The following is a 10,405-nucleotide window of genomic DNA, read 5'->3' as shown; positions in this document are numbered from 1 at the left end:
TGATCCTCAGGGATTTAAACCAAAGCTGCATGGATTCAGAAATTGCTTAAAAAATACAGTAAACAAGATGCAAGTATGCTCCTTCTGATTATTCATATTCAATTACATTGCCATGTACTCAGCCACAGAAGCAAAGAGAGACAAAGGATCTCAACCTGAAACATCACCCATTCCTTCTCTCCAGTGATGCTGCCTGTCCCGCTGAGTTACTCCAGCATGTTGTGTCTACCCGAGAGACCGACAAGTCTCCATAAAGGGGAGAAAAAAAACCCCTGATATAAACCATTTGTTTGAGAGATCAATGCCTCAACATGAGTTATTAAAAAGATGAGCCACAAATCATACAGACCATTTACAAAATTATAACATTGGACTATTACTCATGTACCAAGCTCAGGAAATGAGCCAGAGGTTAACGTAACTGTTTTTAGGAAAGAAGATCATTCTAGATCCCCTTATAAAAAGAAAGACATTTGATTCATTCCAAGAAAAGTTTCCCAGCCAACTGCCGGTCAATACTTAAATAAAATGTACTCTTCTACAGAGTAATTTAGTAATAAGTAATTTATGCATTTAATATGGTGGCACAAGAAAATCACGGATATAATAGATGAGTATAATTACCAAAATGTAATATTAGGGGGGGATTTTAATTGTGTTATAGATACATATTTAGATAAATCAATAAAAGTAAGGAAGAGTAAGGTTTAAATCTAAAACTAGTGAATTTTTAAACATATATATAAAAAACACTAATATAACAGACGTATGGAGAATAGTCAACCCTACGGGAAGGGAATACTCATTGTACTCAGCGGTACATAAAACTTTTTCGAGAATTGATTCTTTTTTAGTGGACACAAAATTAATTCCTTATACGATTAACCCTAAATATCACAATAGTATTATTTCTGATCACTCACCATTGACCTTTACTTTAAAATTAGAGGGAACGCCAGGTATAAAATCGTTTTGGCATTTTAATACACAGTTAATTAATAATCCACAAGGTTATGAGTATTTAAAACAACAAATGAAATTATTTTTTGATACAAATGAGACACCAGGCATTTCACCATCTTTATTATGGGAAACTTTTAAGGCATTTATACGTGGAGTTATAATCTCATATCAAAGTTACCAAAATAAAAAGAACTCCATAGAACAAGAGACTTTAGAAAAGGAAATTAAAATATTAGAATTAGATAATGCAAAAGACCCAACTATAGATAAACATAATAAGATCACATTATTGAAATTTAAACTTAATCGAATATTATCGGCAAGAGTAATAAGATTATTTCAGATCACAAAACAGGCACAGTTTGAATTTGGTGATAAACCACATAAACTCCTGGCTAGACAATTGAAGAAACAGGAGAAGGAAAAGACGATTACTAAAATCAAATCAGAGAATGGGGAACTATTAACGTTACCCCAGGATATTAATAAAAGGTTTGCCCAATTTTATCAAAACTTGTATACGTCTAAAACTAAAATAGAAGACAATATAATGTAGATTTTTTAGATAATTGTAATCTGCCAAAATAGTAAGATTAAACGAGAACTTACCAGTTTGAAGTTTGATCTGTATTTTATGAGGAGTTACGATGAGGGATTACGTGAAGAACCCGCTCAGCGCGCATGCGCGGCATACTTCCAAGCAGCGGTGTGGAATCACAGATAGACACAGTTATTTGAAGGAGGAAGTGTTATCGTAATCAACCAATGAATCTGTTTTTTCGAGAAACAAAAAAGGTATTTTTTAACAATAACAAAATAAATTGCTCCCCCGGGCTTAAATTAAATATTTGCAGCTTGTAATATTTTCTCTGCAAATAAATCAGGTTTTGTCAACGGCTTGTTATAAAATTCTGAATGTCGTTCCCCTCGACCATCCTGCTGTATTCAGAATATGGTCAACTGGTACGTCCATTCTCTCGGCCGTTGACGTAGATGCTGCCCTAGTGGAATGAGACTTAAATGTATTAGTATCTATTCCGGCAGCCTTCAGTACCTGTTTGAGCCATCTTGAAATGGCTCGTTACCCGGCCATGAGGTTTCTTGTGGCTGACCCATAAGGCTTTTTCACTCCCTCTGATATTGTTGGTTGTGTCTATGTAATGTTGGAGATGGGTCACGACACACAACCGTGGCTCTGGTGGGTAGGCCCGGAATACCAATACTGGATTAGCTGTTCCTGGCCTGCTTTCACCAGACCCTGGTTAAGTACTGCCTCTTGGTGGATGTTCGAAGGGATGCCGACATGGTGGTGATGGTTTGTTTGGACAATCCCAGTTCCAGGTACGGTCTGTTCAAACTTGCAACCCAGGCGTTTAATTTTCTCATGGCCTGGGTGTTTAGCTTACCTGGTAGGTAAGTAGCTGATAGCCAAATGTTGTGCCTTCCACCACAGTGATGAATGCTGTGGTGGATGTTTGTGTTACAGTTTTATTGTGGTTGAGTGTTCTTTATTATTATATCGCTGCAGACAACCAAAATTTCCACCAGCCTGGCTGTGTGGCAATAAATTATATCTAATCTAATCTAATCTAATGTCTTTCGACACACCATTGCCAAATCATGTTCACCAATTTGTCGCATGATAATGATTTTATGCCACCCATATGGTTAATATAAGCCATCACCGTAGTATTTATCAATTTGTAACCGAACATGCAAGTGCTGCATATTAGATACATATGCTTTTAAACCATAAAAGGCGCCCAACATCTCTAGATAGTTAATGCCCAGTGTAAGTAGTAATGATGACTCTAGGTTAGTCCATCTACCACCTGTGCTGGATATGGAGTTAGTCGCTCCCCAGCCTTGAGCACTGGCATCTGTTTGAATAATTAAAGTAGGGTTAGTGATAAAGATAGGGCTGAAACTATGCCAAACGTTTTCTGCCCACCACTGTAGCTCTGATATTGCTTCAGTGGGTAATTTCATGATACGATCATAGTGACCTGTATGTCGTTTTATTGCCTGTACCTTTGCTCTCTGTAAATTTTTGATAGTGCAAAGGTCCGAATTGTGTAGCCGGAAATGCTGCTACCATTTCCCCAATTACTCTTGCTACTTGTTGAATAGTTGGTCGCTCGTTGACCATGAAATTGTTGCATGATTGTGCTAATTCAACCATTTTTGCCTTTGGCAAGGTAACAGTCATATGGACTGAGTTAATTGTGAAGCCCAGGTAGTCCATGATAGTGGATGGCTTCAACTTAGATTTATCTGGATGTAGGACGAACCCCAGAGTTTCGAGGAGCTGTTTTGTAGCTGATACTGCTGCCACAGCCAATTCCATCGTTTTCCCTACTATCAGAATATCCTCCAGATATGCCATGACAATATGTTTTTGTTTTCTTAGTATTGCCATGGCTGGGTTCAATATTTTGGTGAATAATCTTGAGGCTGAAGTTAGCCCATAGGGCAATGCTTTGTACCATCCAGATACATTTTAGGTATCTGCGATGATCCTTGTATATGGGTACTAGATAGTAAGCATCTTTAAGATCAATGCTTGCCATGAAGTGTCCTTTGGAATTCAGTTGTTTGGCAGTAACAAATGTCTCCATTTTGAAATGTATATACTTAACAAATGTGTTTAGTGATGTTAAGTCAATGATGATGCGACAGCCACCATCTTTTTTGGTTTTAGTGAATATATTCGATACAAATTCCAAAGGTTCATGTTTGGTCTTTTCGATGACCCCCTTTGTGATAAGTCTCACCAGTTCAGCTTGTCCCTCACATTTCTCTTTGACGGAGGGAGAAATACCCTTTGGGGCCAATGTTGAACTGGCGGCGTTTTTTCTGACATGAATTGTATTTTATATCCTGTAATGCTGTTGAGTATATACTTGTCACTCGTGACCATACCCCATGCTTCTTTAAACAAGTGTAATCTCCCCCCTGTTAATAAAGCACCCTTATTCTCTATATGCTGGTAGGACCAGACCCACCTACCTCCATGGTTATTGGCGATTCTGTTTCTTCATTTTCCTGAAGATTTCTGTTCTGACGTGCTGGCGATGTTGGGGGAGGCTGCATTTTCCAGAGGGTCCGCTGCGGGCCCTGATCTAAAAGATCTTTGGGGATAATGTGCGGACCCCAAGCGTTCACCAGTCCCATATTGCAGGACGTCGACTGGTGGATGCCGTGGGGTGCTGCCGCTTGGGTATCGGAGGTCTTGGTTTGCTCGTCCTGGGGCCTGCCCTCATTAGGCCGAAGGTTTTTGATGCTTCCTCCATCTCCTTCAGTTTTTTATTGAGATCTTTCCCAAATAGCAGCGCGTCCGTCTCCGCAGCTGGGGCTTTACACAAGCCAGCAAATTTGGGATTGAGGGCAGGTCTTATGTTTCCCTCCAGAGATTGTTGAACTCAAATTGTGTGGTACACATTAATGCCAGCACATCCTGCTGGCAGGTATCCATCTCCGTGGTCTCCACGGAACGAGCAAAGGCTGTGATGGCTGACGTCAGGAGCCTTAGGATCCGCTGTAGTTTGAGTTCTTGGGTCTGGATGTGTGACCCACATGCCCCCAGATTTGGCTGTTGACACTTTTTACTTTGAGGGCCTCACAGTTTTCTGGTGCTGTGTGTTGTTTCAGCACCTCAGCGAGCACCTTTTCCAGTAATGGTTTATTGGATAGAAGGTTGATGCTGGCCGCCATTCTTGGTTCCAGCGGTGCTCCAGCCCGTGGGGTTGCTACAAGCGGTCCATCACACCCAACAGCTCTTCATGTTCCTGCACCCCTGGCATACTCCCGAATTCGTCCGCCTGCCCCTGTTCCAGACCAGCCCAGCCCTGGTCACCAATGCTAGCCTCCAGTAATGAGGGAGCAGAGGGCAGTGCATGAGGCACTGTGGAGGGGGTGCCTGACCTCCCTCCGCGAGAGCGCTCTTTCTGCGCATCTCGCTGGAGCTGCTCCAATTGCTGTTGGATGCAGCTCAGGCGGCTGTCTCTCCTCCATTTAGGTGGAGACATGTCCCCGTCCGACGAATCGGACGCCACCGGCCGGATGCCTGTTCGGATGGCTAGACATCCAGCCCGCAGTTCAGGCACTAGCGGGACTGGGCTCGGCGCGGTGATGGGGATAGCGGGGCGACCGGTAATTGTTCCTACCGCCTGTTGCTGCCCCCCCCCTGCAATGGAACGCCCCTCCGCTGGAGTCTAGAGCTTTTGTGCCTTGTAGAAGCGAGAGCGCCCATCAAGCTGCGCGTCTCGCAGGCACCTGCTCCGAGAGCCGCTCCAGCGGCTCAGGCGGCTCTCTCTCCCCCCGTGCGGGTGGAGAGATGTCCCGTCTGAAATCGGGAACACCTGCCGGATGCCTCTTCGGGTGGCTATGCATCCAGCCCGCTGCTCAGGTACTAGCGGGCTGGGCTCGGCACGGTGTCGGGGAATTGCGGAACACCGGGTAAACGCTCCTACCGCCTGTTGCTGCCCCCCTCCCCGACGGAAAACGTTCCTCTTCGAACGGGGGACAGTTTTGTTCCAGAGCCTTTTTCTCTGCCTGTAAAACACAAGCAGAAAAAAGGCTCCCCTGTAAAAGAAACCCGACCTCAGGGTACTCGCCTGACGGTCAGTTTCATTCTGTAGCGGGAGTGCCTAAGTCCCACTGCTGCCGCTGTTGCACTGCTGGTGTAATGCCGCGCATGCGTGCTGAGCGGGTTCTTCACGTAGTCACTCACGTGACTCCGAAGTAAAATTAACTTTAAAATTAAGAAATTTATCAGTGTTAACACCAATAGTGAATAACCCAGTATTTAAACCATCTGGTATGGATAAAACATATAAACAATGGGAAAAGTGGGAATTAAAAAGGTAGGTGATTTGTATGACTTGGGAAATTTATTATCATTTCAACAACTAAAATCAAAATTTAAATTGAATAACAATCAATATTTTAAATACCTACAGGTATTCAACAGAGGCAATTAGAGAAGCTGGGAAAAATAATTAATGATAAAAATCTCAAAAGAAACATGGGAAAAATATTTGATACATATACATAAATGTTCGATCAATGCTAGACATAACTTAATTCAATTTAAAATATTACATAGATTATATTATTCCAAAACTAGGTTGAATAAATTTTATCCAAATATTTCTCCCATTTGTGATAAATGTCTTTCTCAAAATGCCAATATTACGCACTCATTTGTCTCTTGTTCAAAACTTTATAAATTTTGGTGTGATATATTTGATATATTCTCAAAGCTATTTAAGACAAAAATGGAACCTAACACTGAAATGATTATATTTGGAGTAAGTGGAGATGGGAACAAATTAAATACACACCAAAACTCATTTTTCAATTATGGGTTAGTAACAGCAAAAAACATTATACTTAAATTTTTGAAAAATGCTAATATACCAACATTTAAAATGTGGATCAGTAATATGCTGGACACAGCACATTTGGAAGAAATGAGACTCCTCCTAATAGACAAACAAGACCTATTCTTAAGGAGTTGGTCCCCATTTATTGATTTCTTGGATTCATGTGGTGACATAGTATCATGAAAACCAACAGTTTCAGGTATGGGTGAAAGATGATTTAGAATATTTAAAAAAAAAACATTTCACTGTGGCAATGGAATAATCTCCCTCCTGCTTTCCTTCTTCACTTATTCCTTCTCTTTCACTTTCTCTTTATTGGTTTTTCACCCACGCTCACTAATCTATTCTTCACTTTTCACAAACTCTTTTTCTTCTCTCCTTTCTCACTTCTCTCTTTAAAAAAAAGGGAAGTTGTACAGAGAATGTAATATGTTAACATCGTTTTTGTACCAATGCATTGTACTCACTTCTAATAAATAAAATAAAAAAATAAAAAAATATGGTGGCACAACATTTTGTATCATTGTTGTCTGCCTGTAGCTTTTATGATTTTATGCATTCAAATTTTATATTTAATTATATCTTTATAACTATCCTTGGTGCATTTAAGCAGAGCCATTTGATGAATCATTTTAATATCTGTACCGTTATCCTGGACATCTTCTGAATATAAATAATGGTATAGATTATCTATAACAAATACTTATACTCAGAACTCTACAATCATAACAGAGAGGCGGAATTGTTAAAGCCAAATCTCCATAGTAAAAGGTGTAAAGGATCTCCCACAAACCTCTTATATATTTGATATAAACATAATTTTACTGTGATTATGAACTGTGATGTTAAAATGTCAACAATATCTCAAACATTGCTTTCACATTTTTTGTCGACCATGATCAGCAATCAAATCAGATTACGTAAACATTCCTTGCTTCTTGTTTGCATGCATTTCTTGGAGTAAACAATATTCAGTAATTATAGATACAACTAAAAATACAATGTGTAAAACAACCAAATGGTACAAAGATTCTCATGCAACCTGAAGTAACGCATAAAAAAAACTAAAGTGCAATAACTGAATGAGGTTAAGAATCAGAGCAGCCAGCAGCACCTCTGTGAAGGGAAAGTGAACAAGGTGACTGGTTCACAAGTTTGATAGCCGATTGGAAGAAACTATTGTTATGTCTGGACATTTGGGCAATCAAGCTCTTATATCTTTTTTCAGATGCTAGAGCAATAAAAAAGGAATGGCCAGTGCGGCAGGTATCCTTAATAATTAGTAATAATAATTGTATTTGTAATTAATTTATTGTAATTGTTATTAATTTATTAGCCAAATATGTAAAAACATACAAGGAATATGATTTGCCATACAATCATACCAAAAAAGCAACAAGACACACAACTCCATAAAAATTAACATAAACATCTACCACAGCGCACTGTGATGGAAGGCAATAATGTATTATCTTCTTCCCTCCTTTTCTCCCGCAGTCGGGACAGTCGAACCATCCGCTGCCGGGATGATCGAGGGTCCCGCAGCTGGCAATCGGAGCAACCGGGTTGGGGCGATCAAAGCTCCCTTGATCGGGGCGGTCGAAGCTCATGCGTTTGGAGCTCACGAAGTTGATCCCAAACCAAGGGTTTGTGAGCCCCCGATGTTAAGTCCGCAAGCTCCCGCGGTTGGAGCTCCCGACGTCGATCCCTGACAAAGGGATCGCAAGCTCCATGATGTTAAATTCACAGGCTCCGCAGTTGGAGCTTCCAGAGTCGATCCCCAGCAAATGGACTGGCAGCTCCACGATGTTAGGCCACAGTGCAGACGGAGATACGATATGGAATAAGTCATATCTCCGTCGAGGAAAGAGTCTAAAAATAGTTTCCTCCATCGCCCCACCCCCCTCTACCCCACACATAATACAAAACTAAAGATACACTAAAACATACATTTAACAACAAAACAACAAAAGAAGAAAAGGACGAGGCAACTGTTGGCGAGGCTGCTGTCGTACAGTGCCATCCATATGATTTATACCTCCTGTCTTCCTGATGCAATATACAGCGAAGATGGACTGGATGGAGAAATGGGATGAGCCAGAGAAGAACTGGGCGGTATTCACACTCTCTGCAAGTTCAGGTGGTTGAGAGCAGATCAGTTGCTTGATCAGACTGAAATGCATTGTCAAAATTTTTCTATAGCCTGTCTATATAAGTTCAAAAGATTCATCGTGAGCATGCTGAATCTTCTCAGATGCTTAAGCATTCAGATATATATTTTATGATCACCATGTCAGTGTGATCAGGTCACTGGTGAATTGGATCCCAATACTTTTGAAGCTGTTGACCATCTCTGCAGCAGTTATGTCAATGAAGGCAGAGTTGTGTTTCCTGCCCCCCACCCCAACCACAAACCTACCTCCCCCTGCCCAGCCCAGTTCCTTATGTCCTTAGGTCAACATGCAACTATTTGCTCATGTTGAAAGCTGGTTGTTTTATAAACATAGATACATAGAAACTATGTGCAGGAGGAGGCCATTCGGCCCTTCGAGCCAGCACTGCCATTCATTGTTATCATGGCTGATTGTCCCCTATCAATAACCCGTGCCTGCCTTCTCCCCATATCCCTTGACTCCACTAGCCCCCAGAGCTCTATCTAAAGTGCCTGTCCCGCGAGCATGCGATTCCATGCGGCAAGCGCGACCTAAAGGGCCGGTCCCACCAGCATGCGTCTGCATGCGGCAAGCGCGACCAAACCAGAAGCAAGAGCCACGCGGAGGTCGAGTGAGTGACACGGCATCGAAGCGGCTGCGGGCCGGCAGGCCGTTGCCACGCTGAATTTTTAAACACGGTCAGTTTTTCGGAGCACCGCGCGATGTCGGGACCAGCTCCGAACAACTCCATACGGCTCCGGTGATCGAAGTGGGATTGGCCCCACGAGGCCGTACGGCTCAAGCTACCACATTAGGTCATGCTTGCCGCATGCAAGCGCATGCTGGTGGGACAGGCCCTTTAGGTCGCGCTTGCCGCATGGAGTCGCACGCTCGTGGGACAGGCCCTTAACTCTTTTCTGATGCGATAAAGCAAGGCTCCAATCTCTTTCTTGTATTTCAATTCATCATTGTTGTTGATCCAGCCACCAACAGTGGTATTATCACAGAACATAAATCTTGTGTTGGGATTGTACTTGGCCATACAGCGTACAGAAAGTAGAGCATGGGTCTGAGCACACAGCCCAGAGGAGCATCATAGTCATTAAGTCAAGGAGCTCTACAGCTTGGAAACAGGCTCTTTGACCAAACCTATCCATGCAAATCAAGTTAGCATATTGGGTTTCATCCCATTTGCTTGCATGTGGCCCATGGCCCTCTAAAATGTTCCTTTCAATATATCTCTCTAAGTGTCGCGTCTCAGAGATGGGCAAATGTTATAGTAAATTCTAAATGACCATTTTCTACCAGTCAGGAGGCTCGGAAGCCAGTTGCGGTGGGAAGCCCCAAGGCCAAGGAGCAGAAGTTTAGAGATGAACTGTGGTCAATGAATAGCACCCTGACCATTAGTGTTCCTATTACCAATGTAATCTAGAACTGAATATAGTAAAGGGTAAATGGCATCTTCCGTCAAACTACTCGTATAGGCAAATCGCAAGGGGTCTAGATGGTTTGAAAGAATGGGGAAGTTGTGGGTCATTATCAAGCATTGAAAACACTTTTGTTAACTTTGCATTCAATGTCAACTTTTGTACTCAGAAGTTACTTCTGAGGAGCCACCTTTTAGAGCTACTGGGCAGTGGTCAGTGAGATAAATCACTGGAATAATTGAGGTTCCCTTGACATAGATGGGGACAATAGACATTCAAGTGAGATGTTGAAGATGTCGATGAAGATGTGGCCAGAAGAACGATGCATGATTTTAGAGCCTCCATCATCACTGGCTTCTTTCCCAGTGCTTAACCTCATGAAAACAGATTTGACTTCTTCCACAGAGATGTATGGCACAGAGCCAGAAGGGGATGGAATTATCATCATTGCCAGTGATTTCAATCAAGCTAACTT

This window comes from Amblyraja radiata, chromosome 4 (genome assembly GCF_010909765.2).
Source record: "Amblyraja radiata isolate CabotCenter1 chromosome 4, sAmbRad1.1.pri, whole genome shotgun sequence".
NCBI lineage: Eukaryota > Metazoa > Chordata > Chondrichthyes > Rajiformes > Rajidae > Amblyraja > Amblyraja radiata.
This window is presented reverse-complemented; position numbering follows the sequence as displayed.